Source organism: Bos indicus, chromosome 11 (assembly GCF_029378745.1).
Source record: "Bos indicus isolate NIAB-ARS_2022 breed Sahiwal x Tharparkar chromosome 11, NIAB-ARS_B.indTharparkar_mat_pri_1.0, whole genome shotgun sequence".
NCBI classification, from domain to species: domain Eukaryota; kingdom Metazoa; phylum Chordata; class Mammalia; order Artiodactyla; family Bovidae; genus Bos; species Bos indicus.
Genome location: NC_091770.1, coordinates 27,260,104 through 27,281,620, shown reverse-complemented (window position 1 = coordinate 27,281,620; position 21,517 = coordinate 27,260,104). Strand labels below are relative to the sequence as shown.

Below are 21,517 nucleotides of genomic sequence, written 5' to 3'. Positions count from 1 at the left end.
GGCCTCCAGCTGATCCGAGATGTTCGGCGCCTACTCTCCGCCCCGCGCCTTGGCGCCTCTGGATATCCCTCGGCCGCCGGGCGTGCTCGGCGGGACTCCACACAGACACCGCCTTCCGAGCCCCGGGGCAGCGAGCGTTACCCGCGCCGCCCGCCGGCCCCGGCGTCCTGCCCTCCCGGCTGGGCGCAGCTCGTAGGGCTCCAGGGGGAAACCGCAATTACCCGCGGACACCCCACCCTCCGCGTTCCGGCTGCACAGCGCCGAGCGCCACGTGCGCCGAACGGACGCCGCCCCGGGCCTGGGCCCCGCTGCCCCCGGCGCCGGAAAGAGCCTCAGTGCCTCCGCCCAGGGCGCGCGCAGCCGCCGCCTCCAGCCCGCCGCGCCCCTGCCGCCGCCCGCCGGCACCTGCACCAGCCTCTCCCGCTTGCCTTCCATCCGTGCGTAGAAATACCACCAACTTAAAAAAAAAAAATTTTTTTTTTTTTTTTTTTTCAGAGATGTGCACGAAAAAGACGAGGGAGATTCGACCATCCGAGGGTCAAGACACAGAAATTCGAACTGGCCCAGAGCGACCTTACTTGGCGCAGAGAATCATTTACCGAACGGGCGAGGGTGTGCGGATACGGGAGCTATTCTTAAAAGACAGAGTGATGAACAGCTGCACCTGAAGTCGAAAAACGATCCAAACTTTGATTCCTTTCTGTGGACTTGTTCGAATTGAAAGGCCGATTGTAAGCAAAAAACAACTTCAATTTGCTGATGGAGGTCCTGTTAAAAGAGGCCAACAGGAGTACAAGACACATGGCGATTAAATCGCTACGTGATGCGACTATTTTTCGGAGACTTTCTAAAGAACTTTCCTATTACTTTTTTAAGGTGCGGAATTTAGCTAAACAACTACTACAGCTAACATTCTAAGATAACGTGGTTACTTTCCTAATATAAAAATTCATAGGTTCCGATTGTGTAACATAAACAACAGAACAAATCAGGCTAGACAACCAAGTCCCCTTATGTAAATGCCTAATTCCATCATTCAAAGATAGTTGGTTTGTATAGTAAATCTAAATCACAGGGCCAAGCTTAGCTGCCCTTTCGTGAAGAATATCTCAACTTTCCTGAAGCCTCAAAGAAGACATACTGCAATGTCAGTATTTTGTTCTTTAGAGGGAATAAATTGCCCTTTTCAGCCACCTCAGTTGCTCAGGAATGAGATGTGCTAAGCATTCATATGAGGTTTTGGAAGATGGTGCAGGTGTGGGCTGACTTAAATTACTTGCTTTTGTGCTTTTCTAAAAGGTCAAAAAGGATCTGGTTTAGGGAAGGCAGAATAAGACTTTTCAACATGAGTTAAAATGCCCATGTGCCCAGCTTCAGATGGAGGAAATAATACAAACCTAATAAAGCATTTAGCTGATGCATCCTGAAAAATGATATACCTATCAGCATGCATGTCATCAATCAAAAATTATTTAATATTTGCATTCAATTAACCAAATGACTCCACCAGTTTGACACTTTTCACAAATCAGCAATTAGTAAAATGATTGGTAAAATCTTCCACACCCTGTCACTCATTTAATGGTAAATTATTGAGCAGTATTTTAACTTCTAGGAATATTTAGTAGTTTGAGAATTTGTGATGTGGTTGTGGAGTGCAAGAATTCACACATTTTCTAAACTATAGAAAATACTAACAGAATTACTTGAAGTTTTGTTTTTTTTTTTTTTAATCATTTTGGGACAAAGACTAAATGGAGGAAACTAATCGGAACAGTTCCAATATCTAAAGACATAAATAAGTTGAGTATATGGTATCTTGAACAATTTTCTCTATAAAATAGGTTAAAAAACTCTCTGCTTAATTAAACATAAAATTGGCTATATTAAGATATATTATTTTTGTCTTATGTAACTAGAATTCCTTGCACACCGACATAAGAAACTAACAGCTATGTTGGCTATATTCCCTAAGTATCAGTAATTTAAATTCCCTGAATATAATTGACCTCATTAAGTTGACTCATAGGACATAAGAGCTACTGGGGAATCTCTTTATATACAATTATGCAGATCAGTAGTAGTTTTTAAGTCACTAATAACTAGACACATAAATTTTCTGGGTTGAAGGAAAGACTGTAAATCTATCTTATATAATTTTCTAGCCATCTTTTAATATGAGATAAATTATAGCATATAAACATCCTTGGGATCTATTTTATTTTAAGGAAATAATTTTCTTTGCTGTCAGAGATGCCCATGAGGGCAAATTTTGATTATATATTTGAGAGCTGTCAAATTTGATGATTCAACACATAACTTCAAACCATTTCTCAGAAGGGTTCTCAGACTATTAATAGTATTTTACTTCAGAGAAATGCATTTAAAAATACAAATTTCGTGGCATTAATATTGAATTTTTGTATCTGTACACAGGTATGGAAATATGTGCAAATAAAACCTAAAGACTAAGGTCGAGGGGAAGAAGGACATTAAAAAATCACATTTGGCAGAAAAATAATCTATTTTACCAAGAATTCTTGCAGTATTTTCTGTCTCAAGGTTTGCCCTCTACAGTGTCAAAACTGCTCAGAGATCTGTTCACCAACCTCACACAATTGCAGCTGTGCACATGTGGTTTATGTGTGTGCGTTTCAACCTCCACTCTCTTTTGCAGGGCAAAGAAATAAGGGAAGAATGAAAATCTTGAGCTACTCTGACACACAATAAGGACTTATAGTTTATTAATCGGAGAATTTAGCTTAGCTCCTCCACTATTCATCTGAAATTAATTAAGTGTGTAGAATTACAAGGTGGGTGTATCTGAGACAGCAGGCCCTGCTCGGACTAATCAAAAGGGCACATGTTGAATGAGCACAATTTAGTTAAGGTTAATCCAGTGAAGATGATACCTCCCTGGTCTTAATTACTCTAGGTGATAGATTGTGGAATGGCAAAGTAGGAAGGAAGGGAAATTTGGTCCTACTGAATACCAGGATTTTCTAATTTAATTTAGCTTGCTCTGTTTTCACAGAAGCAGACAGTTGCTATTCAGACAGCAGGACCACACTCTCTGGATTAAGCTGGGTAAAAGAAAAAAAAATAATTGCCGATTTTTAAGAAAAAAAGTGGAAAATAAATATGAATGTTTCAAAGGTGTTGATCATGATGTGCCTTTCATTACCAACAACTCAATTCAGAATTTTATCAGTAGATTCTTTGTGATTTCTGCTAGGAGTTGTTTGCTCTTTTGAACTTTGTTCTGAGTACTGAGGCTAGTCAATGTGCTGAAGTAGAGACGTGTCTGTACCTACAAGACTACATTAATGAAATGAATGTATGTGTATTATTAAAAATAATGTAGTTTAAAATAGAAGTAAGCGTACAACAAACCACAATGGATGAATTGCACAAACATTGAATAAAAAAGCAGACGTAGGAATACATCCAAGAATCCATTTATATAAAGCTCAAAAACAGATAACACAAATCTAGTATGACAAGTCAGAATGGCGATTTCTGTTTGCCACAGGAAAACAAGAGGTGCCTCTAGGGGTCCTGGTGATATTCTGTTTCTTATGCTGGGTGCTAGTTATACAGGTGTGTCCACTTTATGATAATTTATCAAATGAATTTGTGAACTTATGATTGGTGCATTTTTCTGTACATGTTTTATTTCAGTAAAACATTGTCTCCACAAAATGAAAATAAGAGGGAAAAAGACTAAGAAATAAGGGAATTGGGATTGTGAGACAATACATTTTTAAAAGACAGAAGGGTGAGGGCTGCAGATATAATTCTGGAAGAGAAAAAATACATTAAAATATCTAGCAAAATATTAGCAGTAAGATTTCAATGTGTTCACTTCGCCATCTTAATATCTGCACACCCATATAAACACTTAAATCATGCCTCAGGATCCAGACTTCACCCAAATCAGGATCTTCCTTGTTTCTTTTGCGTGTGTTCAAAGTCAAAGTCTGATTATGGTGTTTAAGAATCTTATTCTTTGTTGCTGCTTAAGATTCAGCCCACCCCCTGCCCCCAAAAGCTCATTTTCTCCTTGCACATGCATTTTAAAAAATCATCAGATGATTTCCTTGTTTTCAGTTTTGTGATATATTTTCTGCTCGAGAAGGGGTATCTGTTTCTGATTTATTAGCATTTGATCCCCTAGTTTCCTGCCATTGATCAAGCCTAATACTTAGCTCAGCTGATGAGTTTTATATGAAAACTGATATTTCAGGAAGACAGAAGGTTGAACTCATTTTTAATATTTTCCCCGTCATCTCTTTCAGAGTGTGACATACACGAGAGACACCTAGCAAAGCCCCAAACCATATTTATTTTTCATTACATCTCCTTGGTATAAAACCTTCTGGAAATAAAACACAGATTTATCGAGAGAAGAGATGTTTGTCCAGTGTCATCCACATCCTGTCGATTGTATATACATTTACACCCTCTCGCCAAAACATGCCTTCACCCCACTGCTGACCGGCTGTCCGCCATTCAATCTCCAGTGAAGTCACGGTGAATAAGGTCAACTCCTTGGAAACATCTGCATTTGATCAGTTTGCACAAAACAGGGGTCTTGCTCATGCTGGACTTCCCTGAAGTCCGATACAACAATAGCTGATTCACCACTGCTGCCCAAGCCTCCCTCAGGAAACCTTTTTTTTTTTTTTCCCCTCTCTGAGACTATTCAATAATGTTCAGACTAAATCCTACTCACATGAGCCCAGGGGCATCCACAGTTCCTCGCCTTCCGAGGTGGCATCTCCCTGAAGGAGACTTTCTCTTCTCCAGCTGGGAAGATATTCTAGTTATCACTAAAGCAAGGGCAATATATGGCCCTTTCTCCTGAATCCTGGGAACGAGGAACAAATGGAATCAGATCAGAAAGTCATCGACATGTTGACAGTCTGTCAACCATTCAAGACCCTGATCAGGTCGGCTCCGTGCTCCCAAGTGCACAGTAGTGGATTAGCATTAACCTGTGTGTGTGTGTGTCTTTTCTTTTTTTCTTCCTGATCATTTTTTCAGCATTGTATCGTCAATATGTTATTCCAACAAAAAAATCTAAAGGACACTCTAGAGCCTCTTTTTCTTTAAAGCAAAAAACTACTTTGAGGATAGTCTGATAGTCCCAAGATGGTATTTTAATAGCCAGAATATACACTTTGTTCACCTTAATAGAATGACAATTTAAATGCAAAAGGAACATTGACAAAAAGTCTAGCGTAAACTTTTAAACATCAACCTCAAGACAGCATGAAGGGAATTTCATTAAAATTAGGGGCAGCGTTAAATTCATTCTACTGAGGGAGAATTTTAGAGAATCCCCATTCAAGTGTTTACAAAATTTGCTCACCACATTTTTAAAATACATGGGTCTGACTGTCGTTCATTTCCAAAGTGGGTAGAGTAAGAAGCTGATAAGGTTAATTAGTCAGTTACGTTTTCACTGATGGGCTTCTGAGCATACCATACAGGGGGCAAGAGACCCACTAGATAGTCCCCTTCTTTGGGAGTTAAAACACATGAAAATGTAAATAACAGAAAAAGCAAGAAGTCTCAGGTAGCCAATAAGGGATATAGCCACTAACGTGCAGATTTTCCATCCTTTCCTGATGGTAAGCACATCAAAACTGTTCTTGGTTTAGGCTTGTTTGTGGTCCCATCTCAGATCTACATGCTGTCGTCTCTGGCAGCCCATCCTCGGCTGCCCTGGGGTCAGGCAGACCTGTATTATCATCCCAGCATTTCTGGGCAAGTTCCTGAACTGCTCCGGGCCTTACTTCCTCACCTGTAAACAGCAGTACTACCTCATGGGACAAGATGTTCACTGAGACAATGTGCTTAAAGCAACGCCTGGGACTCACACTATCCTCAGCGCAGTCAGCTCTTGCTGGCAATCATATTCCTGCCATTTCCCATTCTTCCCACATCAGCCAGTTGTGTTGTGTTTAATATCAACTGACTCCATTCGGAGAAAAGGGAATTGTTTTGAAATAATTCAGTAAGCTGCTTTTTAAAATGCTCACTGCTTGCAAGTCTACTGGCTCTTCCAAACACAACCCGATTTAACAGGGATGGAAAAGCAGGGTGATTCACTGCACCGTGTTTTCCGCTAATTGCAGAATAACACACTATACAAATAAAGGAACAGCTTTTTCCACCACAGAATGATTAACTTTTTAAAGCTCTTGCAGTAGGTGTAGAAACACTTCTTGGCACCAAGGCCAACCTATGGTCCCAAATGTCAGTGTTCCAGAAAACATGACTCTCTTACACAGCTTTCACGGGCTTTATGCAAATAACTCAAATACTTTTTCTCACCTCAGTCTGCTCCTGCAAGTTGGCAGTCTTCTAACTCTGCTTCTGCATCACTTGATGGCTGAAGGACCCTGCCACCTTCTTTCTCCTTCGACCTCCCTTCTCAGGCAGGGTCTCCAACCAGAGCTTCTCTTCTTCCAGATTTTCTGGATCTGCCCCTGGCTCTTCAAGATCCTGTGCATCTTCCAAGCTGCCTCTGAATAAACCTATTTTGCAATTACCAGTTCTCAGTGGTCCTGGTTCAGTTCCAATCTAACTCAGGTATTTGGTAAATTTGGGTTACTAAAACCGTAGAGCCGCATTGTCGGTGTTACATGTTTCAGTGAACTACAAAACCTTAGGCAAGTCACTTACCCTGAGTTCCAGGTTCCCATCCTGGGCTCCACTTCTGAGGTCCAGTTAGCTCACACCACCGGTAGTGCTTGGATTCTAAGTGGCAAAATGCATGTGACATACAACAGGAGCTGTGTGCCTTCGTGGAAGCGTGTGACCAGCTGGAGTTAGAGCAGTCCTGCGATGGAGCTGATGGGCCAGGTGGGATCTTAAAGGATGGTTGGGTTCAACTGGAAGAGAAAAAGGGAAAAGAGCAGTCTAAAGAATGGGGAAAACGTGAGCAAAGTTCTGGCGGCAAGAATTAGGTAATCCCAATCAAAGTAGAAGAATTGATGCTTTTGAATTGTGATGCTGAAGAAAACTCCTGAGTCCCTTGAACAGCAAGGAGATCAAACCAATCAATCCTAAAGGAAATCAACCCTGAATAGTCATTGGAAAGATTGATGCTGAAGCTGAAGCTCCAATACTTCGGACACTTGATGTGAAGAGCCAACTCATTGGAAAAGACCCTGATGCTGGGAAAGATTGAAGGCAAAAGGAGAAGGGGGCAGCAGAGGATGTGATGGTTAGATACCATCACTGACTCAATGGACATGAATTGGAACAAACTCCAGTAGACAGAGGAGGACAGAGGAGCCTGACATGCTGCGGTCCATGGGGTCACAAAGAGTTGGATGAGACATAGAGACTGAAAAACAACAATCGAACTAGAATGCAAAATAAAAATATTCAAGAGAAAACTCCTAATAGTAGCAACTACCCTCAGGAGGGATAATCACATTTACTAATAGTGAACCTTGAACATGTCTATCCTGGCAGCTCTGCTGTTTCCTAAACAGTTTTCCTGCTTGACAATCGTTTATGAAATTTCCTTTGAGGATATAAATTCAAATCCAGACACACCTTTGCTAAGGTATGTCTAGTCTCTTTATCTGCTCTGTGCCCAGAGGTTGGAGGGGAAAGGTGCCATCTACCAGACCCAGAAGTTTATGAGCACTGTAACTCTGCCATCTTTCTTCTTCTTGCCCATCCCCTGACCTCCTGCTTCGGTTTTCTATTACTGTGACCAAGCTCTCCAGAACATGATGGTTTAAGATGACAATTTATTATTTCTCATTACACCTTGCTTTCCCAGGTGGCGTTAGTGGTAAAGAATCTGCCTGCCAATGCAGGAGATGCAAGATACTCGGGTTCAATCCCTGGGTCGGGAAGATCACCTGGAGTAGGAAATGGCAACCCACTCCAGTACTCCTGCCTGGATAATTCCATGGACAGAGAAGCCTGGTGGGCTACAGTCCTTGGGGTTGCAAAGAGTCGGACGATTGAGTGACTAACACTTTCACTTTCATGACTCTGTGATTTAGCTGGACTCAGCCAGGTAGTTCTGCTCCATATAATATCAACTGGGGTCACTCACATAGCTGCTGGCAGATCATGGAAGACTTCATGCATAGGTCTGGTGCCTTGGTGCTTTTCCATGTGACCCTTCCTCCCAGCAGGGTGGTTTTAGGATGGCCAAACTTCTCATGTGGTCGCTGGCTTCCCAGAGGGAGGAAGCAGAATCTGCCTTAAGAAGACTTGCATTTGGAAGTGCCAGAATACCATCTCCATGGCCTTCCATTGTTCAAAGTAAGTCTTGAGGCCAGCCCAGAGGAAGTAAGCTCTTAATGGGAGGAGAACCATGTGCAGAGGAGGGCTTGATGGTAGACATCTTTGAGGACTGCCTGCCTGTCTCCTCCCTACTGCGTGGTTTGCAGGCCAACTGCTGGAGAGATTAAAACAACAGCAGCAGCCAGCAAACGGACCTTAGAGCCAACAACAGTCCCCATATGAGGTATATGAAGTTCCCGTCTGTTAGCCACTGCAATAATACTGGCAGCTCTGCTCATTTTGACTCTTCATCACACACTTTTGCTTACTGCTCTGTTTCTCAAATGTGAGTCTTTATTCTCCCCTCTAATTAGACCAAGAGCTCCCAGGGGCAGGGACCGCCTGTTTTTCTCTCATAGGCATTACCCTGAGTCTGGCTAAAAGGTTCTGAAGGAAGCTGAACTTGTGTCAAATGTCATGCCTTCGTATTTCTGGAGCACTCGCTGCAAGCCTAGAGTTAGAGTAGTGAACAAAGTCCAAAGACTCATGGAGTTTACATCATTATTGAATAATAATAGCCATGATGACAGTCACAACTGCTGTGGATTGAACACCCATTTTCTCACTGGTAGACACTGTACCTGTTGCCTTATATGTGTGTGTGTGTGTGTGTGTGTGTGTGTGTGTTCTTAACCCTCCCAACAATTCTATGAAGGGAAATTCTTGTTCCCTTTTATAGAAGGAGAAACTAAGGCTTTAAAGATGTTATACAACATCCCCAGGAGCCAGGATCCAAAGCTGAGGTTTTGTGGCTCTAACGTGGAGCCCCACACTCTGTTCTACCACTAATTAGCATGCAGGATGCTAACTCCCTATGCATAGTTTTCAGTTATCCCAAGAACATTGTGACATTACCAAAACAGAAGTACTAGACAGACAATGTGTGCAAGCGTGTGTGTGTGTATGCGTGCGCTCCCGCACCTGTGTAAGAGAAAGCAGTTCATACTGAGAAACCTATGAACTCTGATGTTGTAAAGCAGTGGTTCTTAATGCAGCTCATAAGTTGAAACTATTTTCATAACAATATGAAGATGCTATTTGCTGTTGTTTTCATTATTATTCTCTGACAAGTGTATATCAGAGTTTATCACAGACCATATGACGTGGTATCACAACAGACTGAAGACAGAAATACAAGTGAGATTCAAACCAACTTTAAAAAGATTTTCAAAAATGGAACATAATACTGAGTTTCTCACTAGGTTTCTGGTTGTCGTTTCTGAATCTGTAGTTATTTTTCATAGAAGTATTATTAATGTTAACATATGGTAGGGTTTTTTTAGTGCTGTGAGGGTGGAAGTTAAGTTATAAACCTCTGGCTCCGTAGGAGAAGCTAAAGGTAGAAGTCTTTTCCTGAATTTTAGTGAATGTTTTCAAAATTCTAAAGGAGGTAGAATAGAATGCTCTGGGGGCTGAGAGGAAAGAGCCCCTTGGGACCATGAATACCCCACTGGAAGCCAGAGTCAAACAGGATTTCTCTCCCCAAGCCTGTAGCCCAGAAGCCCCAGCAGACGTTCAAAGGGTGAGGCAGGCTTTGCCCTCTGCAGGTCATGCTATGGAGACTGAAACTCCCATTAGCACTGGAGAACCAACGCTTTAGAAAACACAGCCCAGGGTAACGAGTGGGTGGCCCTGACATCTGAGGACATAGGGTCAGGGCTGGTTTCCAAATACCCAACATCTACGCACATATTTGGTTCAGAAAAGAAAACAGGCAAAGCAACATCTGCTTATTAGCCTGGTCCTCCAGAAGCAGTGAACACCATGCCCCCAGGACCTGCTCCCCAATTCACACCCAGATCTCTGAATGATGACTGGGAGATGGAGACTTGTGAGCTGGATGCTGCAAAGGAGGAGATATACCAGCAGGTCAATGGTGAACTTCCTGTCTCCATCCCCAGCATCCTGCACTTGGGGTAGACAGTCCGACTGAGCAACTTGATCAGATCCAGCCAAGCGACACATTTCGTTCTTCTTAGAACTTTTTTGTTCTGGTTGTGAAGATGCCAACGAAAGTGTGAACAAAGCATCAATATGAGAGGCTGGGTCTACACAGCCTTTCTGTATTCCTGTCTGACCTTCAATTAGAGGAGCAGAAGATGACCGCGAACAGGCAGTTCCAAGCAGAGTACAGGAAACTAGCCCCAGGATTACCGGTAAGGTTTGCTGAAGAGCAGTCAAGTTACCAAACAGCTCATCCCTGAAGGGAGGATTCCTGGCCCCAGAATGAACTGGAATAGGAGGCGTCCAGGGGACGGATTAGACCCTGAGCCTCACCAGGACGAATCTTTGCTTCCTGTATGAGATGGGCGCATAGTTCTCTTTTCTCTCCCCATCGGAAGCACCTTTCTTTACCTCTCTCCTGTCCTATTCTTTGCTTGCCTCCTTGTCTTCCCATCCTTCTTCTCCCCAGCACTATTTCCTCCTCATACACCCTCCCTTTCTAAGCTTTGGGTCTGGGATCCATAGACATGACTTTGCCCTGCTGGAAACTCCAAAGAGCAGAAGGTGCTGCTGAGTCCATCTCCTAATATAGAAGACAAAAGAGGGAGAGGGAAGAAAAGGGAAGGCAGAATCAGAGTCAGCCAAGTGCCTTCAGTTTCAGAAAATAAGAAGCATGTGAATTTCATCATGTGTAGATTTTCTTTAATTTGATTAGGATAATGATGCTATCTTTATGCAACCCCAACCATAGAGATGCATTATCAGAATATTGAGAGTCATACCAACCACATACTGAGTTGTTGACAAAGTTTGTCAACTGCAAGGAGTTTTAAGAGGCTCTTATAACTGCAAAAGTAGTACATCTCTAACAGTAGAATCCCAGACACTGAGACAGGTTGGTGTGAGTGACAGTTGGGAAGAAGCGCTGTTCTGGTCCCTCTCCGGTTATGCCAGACGCGCAACCATCTAGTCCAGTAATGCAGAAGGGAGCCAGCATCAATGTCATCTGAATGCATTTGCTCATAAACTAAAGTGACTCCTGGTGAGTTATCTTCTCCAGCTAAGGACCTTATGGATTACATTAATAACTCAATTTTTTTTTTTCAATTGAGCATCACTCCAGTACAAGGTAACCTCTTAAACTCCTCAGGCTCCATCTACGAGGATAAGTTGTCTGGCGACTTGGTTTCAAGAGCACAGGTATAGAGCAGAATTCATTCATTTATTCATGCAACAAATATTTAATAAGAGAGGGGAAGGAAGAAAGACAACAAGGAAAGGGGAATCAAGACTTTCTAGGGGACTAGGGGAGAAGTGTTACCAGTTTCGCAGTTACGAATGAAGCTCACAGCCAACAGGACCAGTTTTATAACCCCAACCAGAGTCTCTGAGAGAGGGCTCTCTGCCTAGAGGGGAGAATGAGGAGGGGAGCCTGTGGGCCCCACAGTGTCAGCCTGTCATTCAGAATGGTACTTCCAGTAACGTCTCCTCTCCCTGGCTTTGCCTTCTAGAATTTGGCAGAGGAGAGCCCTCAGAAGCTCTTTGCCTGAGCACAGCTCATTTCTCCCTTGAGCAGGTCAAGTGGGAGCCGTCTTTTCTGAGGTCTGCTTGGAAGAAAGTCAGGGGGCCCTCCCACCAGCCTCGTTCTGATGCTGGCTTACCGTCTAGCAGAAGTGCCGGCTCCTAAAACACAAGCCCCACTAGGATAAGTAACAAGTTATGAACCTCTGGCTGGTCAGGGGTGAGAAAGCAGCAGCTCCTAAAGGAAAGGGTATGGGGTATTATGGATCAGAAGACTTAGATTCAAATCCTATCCCTTCTTAGTTTCCTGATCTGGGGTGGGACTGTTGACTTGTCTGAAAGATAGATATTTATTTCCATCATCCAGAGAGAATGTCACAGGCTAATGTGAGCGTTAAGAGAGAATATTTGTTGGTATGTTTTTCAGATATAGAACACAATAACTTCCATCTTTATAACTCACTTTTATCAGATCTTTTTGTGAGTGACAGCTCACTGGAAGGACGTTTGGCAAAAGGCCTGAGGAAGTGGGGCTAGATGATGGGAGGCAGAGAGCTCCAGAGGGAGAATGGGTCTAAGGCAGACTCGCCTGGAAGGTGACTGGGACCTGCCAGGCACAGAAAGTCACAGGGAAATAGGGGAGAGGTCTTGAAAGAAGAAATGAGTGCAGCAGGAAAGCAACAAAGATGCCCAAATCAAATAGCCAATTCAATGATTTGTCTGAGACTCGGGTTCAGCTTCCATTGCTGAAACATGGACCCCAGAAGTGATACATAGAGCCCAGCCTTGCTCTGTGGGGGCAGGGCCAACTCAGGGAAGGGATGCGGACCTCTCTGGCCTCTAATCTAGGGTGACTTCTGGAGAAAAGCTTGGGGTTTCCCCACTGCTGTTCTCCAGGCTGGGATGAGTCTCCTCCTTGTGACTTGCCATGGGCTAAAGAACTTTCCAGGCCCTGCCTCAGAGCCAGAGGGCAGTGGGCAGTAAGTGCTGAGCTGAAGACATTTAGAACAAGTGCACTGCCCCCTGGGGACACACAGGCAGGGGGAGACGGGCCCAGGACCTCATCTTTAGCTCACACCTGATTAGGAAACTACTTCCAATAGAGACCAGTCTTCCGATTCTAAAACCTTGGGCATCCTGGCTTATCTGAACTTGAGAAGCACTCAGGGTTTTACCCAGAGACACACATCAGGTTGCGTGGCAAGAGGGAGGACTCATGAAAATCACTTCAAATGAAGTGTAGACTGCCTCTTACAGCAGGGGAGCTCTGTAGGCCCCAACTATGCTAATGCAGCCTTGAGGTTTGAAGGGCAAATCCCCCCAAACACCAGCATGGCCACAGTAACCACTCTCAGAGCTTGCTCCCGGGGCCACAAGGCTCTTACCACATTGTAAACTATACATTTGCAAATCTCACAGCTAATCCACAGTACAGCCTGCGTGCAATCTAATATGGGTCTGGGAGCCCCGGAGGCACCCTCGTGGCACAGGCAGACCCTGTCTTAAGCCTCACACTGAAAAGTACAACTGGTTAGCCAGACTGCAAAATATGTAACTTGAAGTCCCCTTGCCATGAGAACCCTGTCTCTGGAATTTCCTGGCTTCGGGAGGGGTGGCATTCAATTTCTAACCTTTCCTTTGTGTTGGTGGAGCGCTTGCATTTTATTCCTGGGGTCGTTCCTGTGTTTGATAGGGAGGCAAGGGGGCAGGGGAAAGGAATGAAAGAATCTCAGTCGAAAAATGAGGAGCCTGAGGCTGCCGGGAGCACTCTGTGGAGCCCTGTCTGGGCCCAGTGTGATGGGCCTGCAGCAAAGCAATGCAAAGGCCATTGAAGGGCTCCTGTGGCCCCCTCCTCACGCACGCATTGCTTCAAGTTTTCCCACAGCTCGATAATTGGGGCGAAGTAAGAACAGCTGTCATATCAGGGCAAGAACGCTGGACTTGGGGGGCTCAGAAAATCTCATTTCCAGCCCTGTTTTTGCCACTTGCTCACTGGGAAACCTTCAGCAAATCTCTCTGCCTCTCTGAGTTTCAACTTCCTCCTTTGTCAGTGGGGCTAACAGTACCTCCCAGAGAATTATGAGGCTTAAATGGAGTAAATGGGGCTTCCCTGGTGGTCCAGTGATTAAGAATCTGCCTTGCAAAGCAAGGAACACCAGTTTGATCCCTGGTCCAGGAAGATCTCACATGCCTCTCAGCAAGGAAGCATGTATGCCACAACGACTGAGCCCTTGTGCCCTAGAATCTGTGCTCTGCAACAAAAGTGAAGAGAAGCCTGCACACCACAATTAGAGGGTGATCCCTGCTTGCTGCAACTAGAGAAAGCCCTCTCACAGCAACAAAGAACCAGTGCAGCCAAAAAAAATTTTTTTAATAAATAAATGGGGGAAGGGCCTCCAGAAGCCTGTATAGGGAGTTCTTTGGAGTGTCTGGGTTCAGAAATGTTTTGCTGCAGCCTCCTACAGGAACATATATAACAGCAGCTGCTGTGTGCTGTAACACTTTTCTGGCCTTGAGGGTGACACCTGGGAGAGCAAGAAAGGCCACCATGAACACAGCATCCAGGGCTGAAGACAAGCCACCAATGCCCTCAGAAGATGGCTAATGTAACAAGGCATCTTTTGCTAAGAATGAGGGGATGTTGTAAAGAACTCAGAGGAGAGAAGCATGGGCGTTAACTAATGGATGAGAGATTCTTTTAGAGAGAAAAGAGGTCTTAAGAATGCTTCATCTTGTTCTCTTCAGCATCCTTCATCTTGGTGTCTTTAGCATTCTGGGAATATTTCCTGCAGCAACATGTCCAACTCTTTGGGACCCCATGGACTGTAGCCAGCCAGGCTCATCTGTCCATGGTATTCTCTAGGCAAGAATACTGGACTGGATTGTCATTTCCTTCTCCAAGGGATCTTCCTGACCCAGGAATCAAACCTGGGTCTCCCGCATCTCGGGCAGATTCTTTACCATCTGAGCCACAAGTGAAAGTGAAAGTGAAGTCATTCAGTCGTGTCCGACTCTTTGTGACCCTGTGGACTGTAGCCTACCAGGCTTCTCAGTCCATGGGATTCTCCAGGAAAATACCGGAGTGGGTTGCCATCTCCTTCTCCAGGGGATCTTCCCAACCCAGGGATCGAACCCGGGTCTCCCGCATTGGAGGCAGATGCTTTAACCTCTGAGCCACCAGGGAAGAGCCACAAGGGAAGCCCTCTAAAAGTCTGGTCAAATGTGCCCAAGTTCAAAGAGTCATAGGATGCTCAACGTTGTTCTGCCTAAACAATTCAAGATTAAATTGGCTTCAAGGAAATTTAGTGTCATTATTGTTGTTGTTCAGTTGCTCAGTCTTGTCCGACTCTTTGTGACCCCATGGACTGCAAAACACCAGGCTTCCCTGTCCTTCACCGTCTCCTGGAGCTTGCTCAAGCTCATCTCCATTGAGTCGGTGAGGCCATCCAACCATCTGGTCCTCTGTTGTCCCCTTCCCCTCCTGCCTTCAATCTTTTGCAGCATCAGGGTCTTTTCTAATGAGTCGGCTCTTTGCATCAGGCTCTTCACATCAGTTAGTGTCTCTACTCAGTTAAAATTTTGTCCATGTCCCCAATCTCTAGGCCCCAACATCAGGCAGAGTGGGACAAGTTACCGCCTGTGGATGCAGTCCCTAGCATTTTATCCTTCTGGAGGTGCTTCATTTTTTAAAAATTATCTATTGTCATCATATGATTCAATTTCTTGGCTCCTGCCTGAAAAAAGCCTGGGATCTCCTCTGAGGGAATTCCTTGTTGATAGCTGAGGCCTTCAGACTGGGACCGAGCCACACGTCCTGTCTCCCTTGCAGCCCTGGGGTTCAAGCTGCAGCCACCAGGGAGGATTTGAGTTACGACTTACAGAGCGCAGATGACATTTTAAAAATATCCGAGCATTTCTGTTGTTGCCTGAAAAAGCTCTCCAGGCATTTCCCTGTGTGGATATTACACGACAAGGGGCCCCATCCAGACTGAGCGATTTCTGAAGGTCACACTAAAGCTGGAGGTTTAGACGAAGCCACATTAACAGCGAGGGGGGCTCGTGGTGTGCCTACAAGCTGAAATGATTGCTGAGAAGAGCTAGATTATTGGCTGTTCAAGTCAAATCACGGATATACATAAAGAGAGACAGACTGACAGAGGCATAAGGCTGTAAGAAAATACAGCAACAGTTTTACAGCACCATCTTTGTCAAAGCAGTATGATGAGTGATATTGATTTTTTTGTCATACTTTTCCACAGTATAAATGGATAATTAGGAAAAAATCATAGAAATTGATCGTTAGAAAAAGGCTCAATAACTGTTCATTTTAAAATAAAGATATAATGTTTTTTTGAATCTTAACCATTTGAGAAGTTGGTTCTGTATTCTCTTGGGCAAGTTATTTACCCTTTTTAAGTGTGAATTTTTTTTAATCTGTAAATCAAAAACAATCATACCACCAACCTCATAGGGTTGATATGAGCATAAAGTGAAATAAACCACGTAAAGCTGCTAGAGGAGCATCCAGCCCTTGGTAAATCTCAGCAAATTTTAGTTGTTTATGATCGTCCCAGATTTCTTGGAATATAGAATGAGCAGTTGGTACCACCCCTCCTAGGTAACCCCTCCTAGGGAGAGAAGCTCAAGCCAGCTCAAGTGGGACAAGAGAAGAGTCTGGAGCTCTTTAGCACGGTGATATTGAGGTCTTTTGTTCTCAAACAGAGCCAAAGCATCCTAACATGAGAAGTAGTCTTCCCACCATGTGAGAGTATGCTATAGTGCCTTTACATGTTTAAAGAATTGCCTATTTAGGTACTACTTTTTATAGTAAGAAAAATAACCATACCTTTCTAGCAGGGAGGCTGAACTAGAATGAGGAAATTCACATTCACTCTGATGAGAGCAGAGCACAATCAGGAGAAAGCCTCTACAAGCATTTGGCCCAAGTTTTGTAAGGAACAAGTTACTGAGAGGCAGAGTTTCCTCCCTTTGTTGGGAGGAGGACCTGGTAAAGAAAAAACACAGGCACCTGACTCAGAAACTTTAAGAAGAGGGTGACAGAGACTGTCAGCTGGCATCCAATATCCATGTCTTCTTCTTGCTTTAGTAACAGAGTCCTGACTTTAACTGGGCAAATGGGTACCCAGAATAAGGACTACATTTCCCAACCTCCCTGGTATGTCTGAACCATGTGACTAGGTTTTGGCCAATAGGATGTAAGCAGAAGTCATGTGTGCAACTTCTGAGTCATGTCCTGAGAAGGAAGGAGTATGGTCTCCTCTTCTCCCCTGACCCCTCTTTTCACTGGCTAGACTGTAGCTGTGGGGACAGAAGAGCTGGAATGGCTCCTAGATCATGAAAGGGAAGGTGTATGTTGAGGATAGGATAGCAGAGCAGCAAGACAGGAGTCAGCTTCGCACCCAGTAAAAATGTCATAGTAGCCAGAGACTATTCATGCTCAGATTGTTAGAAAGAGAAAAATAAACTCTCATCTTCTTTGAGCCACTGTTATTTTGGATTTTATTATAGGAGCCAGACCTGTATTTGACTTAATACAGGGAGCAAGAGGAACAACGACAAGAAATTGTATCTGGAAGAGGAAACTTGGGAGGGCAAGAATGTCCATGGCGGACCTTCCTTTCAGAAGCCTCAGCCTGGAAGGGTCGCTGTTTCAGAATAAGGAACTGACTGAATCATATTATAAAGTATGTGCCCATACTTCATAATACTCTCAAAAAGCTGCTGAACCACAGGAAAGAAATTTGTATACCTGGAGTCTGTTTGGTCTGTTGGGATTTTGCAGGACAAGTTGGTTCAGGGAAATAGAAATGTTTTCTGCCCTTTAGATAAAGCAGTATGCCCCAAAGTATAAACCATGAACTAGTGCCAGCCTTCAAACTATTTGTAGTCATCCTCCATGAGATAAGTATAAGAATTCAGGATTAAAAAAAAGAATTCAGGGTAAGCACTCAACAAGTTTTATAGTGATTTAATATAACTGCACCATCTGAACACTTGGTTATTTTTCTAATAATTCACTTTTATTATATTTTGACAAAAATATTATTCTTTAGTGGACTGGAAATAAAAATACTGATCCTTTACCACAGATGGTTTGAGAAGATGGAAGAAGAGCTAAAAATGCTTTCAGAAGTTACTCTAGTTACAAAAACTCCTTGATGATTCCCATAAGTTACTGAGGTATGATAGCTGAAAGAGAAACATAAAGAACCCTGCCTCTCTCACCATTTGTCCAGCTCACTAATAGGCAGAAGGTGAAGCAGAATTCATCATCAAACACCCTCAACTACCCAAGTACGCTGAGTCTATGCCGAACTATAATTTTCAAAAAGGTAAAATCATGATGTTTATCCAAATACAGAATGAACACGTGTCAGGGGTTTTATCTAACTCATTAAATAGAAGAACCAGTAAGATGTTAATTTAAAGAACAGGCATACATGTTTAGGTTATCAGAAATTTGAAACGAATTTGCTAGTTAGTTGCAAAACTGGTTAACAGCCTATAACACAACAAAATGTATTATTTGGGATTGCTCTTTCAGCAGGGTTTAAATAATTATATTACCACTGGATAACATGTATTTGATTCCTATAGATTAGAATAGTTTTCAGCTATAAATTCTCTGCCACTTTACTTGTATCCCTAGAATTGTCAATTAGCCTAATCACTTGAGAGTCAAAGCTACATCTCCTTTTGAGTCAGATAATCCCTAGAGGGTTCACTAGAAAACAGACAGTACCCCATTCAAAGTAACCCAGGAAAGCACACTCTTGCTCATTTCCAAGAGTGGGACAAATTTTCCTGAAACTTAGAATATACAAAGCAGTAAAAGACAAACAAAGCTTTCTTTTTAAGTAGAGCTCTCACCCCAAGTCTGCAGTAGGATGGAAATTCAGGAGTAGCTTTTCTGCCTGTTCAACCCATCCCCTAGCTCCTCAATAGATCGTTGAGGATCCATTTAGGACCAGCAAGGCCTTTGATCATAGCTCTTGGTCAAATAGCCATGGGGCCATCCTTCATTCTATTATGAGGAAACCAAATCATTAATGTCTGTAGGCCCTCTCCACTTTAACCCTTCTTCCTCTAATCCTTGCGTCCTACGCCCCCTCCCTGCTGTTGCTGCTGCTGCTAAGTTGCTTCAGTCGTGTCCGACTCTGTGTGACCCCAGAGACAGCAGCCCACCAGGCTCCCCTGTCCCTGGGATTCTCCAGGCAAGAACACTGGAGTGGGTTGCCGTTTCCTTCTCCAATGCATGAAAGTGAAAAGTGAAAGTGAAGTCGCTCAGTCATGTCCTAGCGACACTATGGACTGCAGCCTACCAGGCTCCTCCGTCCATGGGATTTTCCAGGCCAGAGTACTGGAGTAGGGTGCCATTGTCTTCTCCACGGCCCCTCCCTAGCCTCTGATAAATATTAATCAGTTTGCATTTCTATCTCATTCCATTCTGAGCAGTTTGGCGCCTTTAGCTCCTAGAGGTTAGCAAGACACTCTAAACAGCATTTTGCTGAGAGCCCTAGTGACCAAATCCCTTGAATTTCATTACCAAATGCCTTTTACTGTGTGTACCAGGTCCCAAGGTGGGGATGGATGGAAACAATGTGTCAGTTCAGTTCAGTTCAGTCGCTCAGTCGGTCCGACTCTCTGCGACCCCATGAATCACAGCACGCCAGGCCTCTCTGTCCATCACCAACTCCCAGAGTTCACCCAAACTCATGTCCATAGAGTCGGTGATGCCATCCAGCCATCTCATCCTCTGTCGTCCCCTTCTCCTCCTGCCTCCAATCCCTCCCAGCATCAGAGTCTTTTCCAATGAGTCAACTCTTCGCATGAGGTGGCCAAAATATTGGAGTTTCAGCTTTAGCATCATTCCTTCCAAAGAACACCCAGAACTGATCTCTTTTAGAATGGACTGGTTGGATCTCCTTGCAGTCCAAGGGACTCTCAAGAGTCTTCTCCAACACCACAGTTCAAAAGCATCAATTCTTTGGCACTCAGCTTTCTTCACAGTCCAACTTTCACATCCATACATGACCACTGGAAAAACCATTGCCTTGACTAGACAGACATTTGTTGGCAAATTAGTGTCTCTGCTTTTGAATATGCTATCTAGGTTGGTCATAACTTTCCTTCCAAGAAGTAAGTATCTTTTAATTTCATGGCTGCAGTCACCATCTGCAGTGATTTTGGAGCCTCAAAAAAAACACAAAGTCTGACACTGTTTCCACTGTTTCCCAATCTATTTCCCATGAAGTGATTGGACCGGATGCCATGATCTTAGTTTTCTGAAGGTTGAGCTTTAAGCCAACTTTTTCACTCTCCACTTTCACTTTCATCAAGAGGCTTTTGAGTTCCTCTTCACTTTCTGCCATAAGGGTGGTGTCATCTGCATATCTGAGGTTATTGATATTTCTCCTGGCAGTCTTGATTCCAGCTTGTGCTTCTTCCAGTCCAGCATTTCTCATGATGTACTCTGCATATAAGTTAAATAGGCAGGGTGACAACATATAGCCTTGACGTACTCCTTTTCCTATTTGGAACCAGTCTGTATGGAGAGAGGAAAACCTCCATCCCATCACAGTAGGTTTTCACATCCAGAACACCCCTCCATACCCATATAGTCCACCATAGCACAGTCTTTACCTATGATTTAGGAGAATGCTTTTGAACTGTGGTGTTGGAGAAGACTCTTGAGAGTCCCTTGGACTGCAAGGAGATCCAACCAGTCCATTCTAAAGGAGATCAGCCCTGGGATTTCTTTGGAAGGAATGATGCCAAAGCTGAAACTCCAGTACTTTGGCCACTTCATGCGAAGAGTTGACTCATTGGAAAAGACTCTGATTCTGGGAGGGACTGGGGACAAGAGGAGAAGGGGTCAACAGAGGATGAGATGGCTGGATGGCATCACTGACTCGATGGACATGAGTCTGAGTGAACTCCGGGAGTTGGTGATGGACAGGGAGGCCTGGCGTGCTGCGATTCATGGGGTCACAAAGAGTCGGACATGACTGAGCAACTGATCTGATCTGATCTGAGCACTCTGGAAAGCTAAGTTCTAATTATTCTTTCTCCAAAAAGACAAAGCTATTTGGGTAGGAAGCACTGGAGCTGATGCAATTAGGCAGGGTAGAAGAGAGGAAACAGCTAGAGCCAGATAGAGCTGATGGGAATTCAGATTTAGCCACTGAATCACAAGTTGGAATCAAGATTGCCAGGAGAAATATCAATAACCTCAGATATGCAGATGATACCACTCTAATGGCAGAAAGTGAAGAGGAACTAAAGAGCCTCTTGATGAGCGTGAAAGAGGAGAGTAAAAATGCTGGCTTGAAACTCAACATTCAAAAAATTGAGATCATGGCATCCGGTCCCATCACTTCATGGCAGGTAGAGGGGGAAAAATTAGAAACAATAGCAGATTTTATTTTCTTGGGCTCCAAAATCACTGTGGATGGTGACTACAGCCATGAAATAAACAGATGATTGCTCCTTGGGAGGAAAACTATGACAAACCTCGACAGTGTATTAAAAAATAGAGACATCACTTTGCCAACAAAGTTCCATATAGTCAAAGCTATGGTTTTCCCAGCAGTCACATACAGATGTGAGAGTTGAACCATACGAAGGCTGAGAACCGAAGAATTGATGCTTTCAAATTGTGGTGCTGGAGAAGATGCTTGAGAGTCCCTTGGACAGAAAGGAGATCAAA

The 21,517-nt window shown here is 43.8% G+C and overlaps 1 non-coding gene across 1 annotated transcript; it reads right to left on the bottom strand.

Moving 5' to 3' along the window:
* Positions 1 to 14,899: 14,899 nt before the first annotated feature.
* Positions 14,900 to 14,971, bottom strand: TRNAW-CCA (transfer RNA tryptophan (anticodon CCA)). The gene has a single exon. It is a non-coding gene; the product is annotated as a tRNA-Trp (tRNA).
* Between the last annotated feature and the right edge of the window lie 6,546 nt (positions 14,972 to 21,517).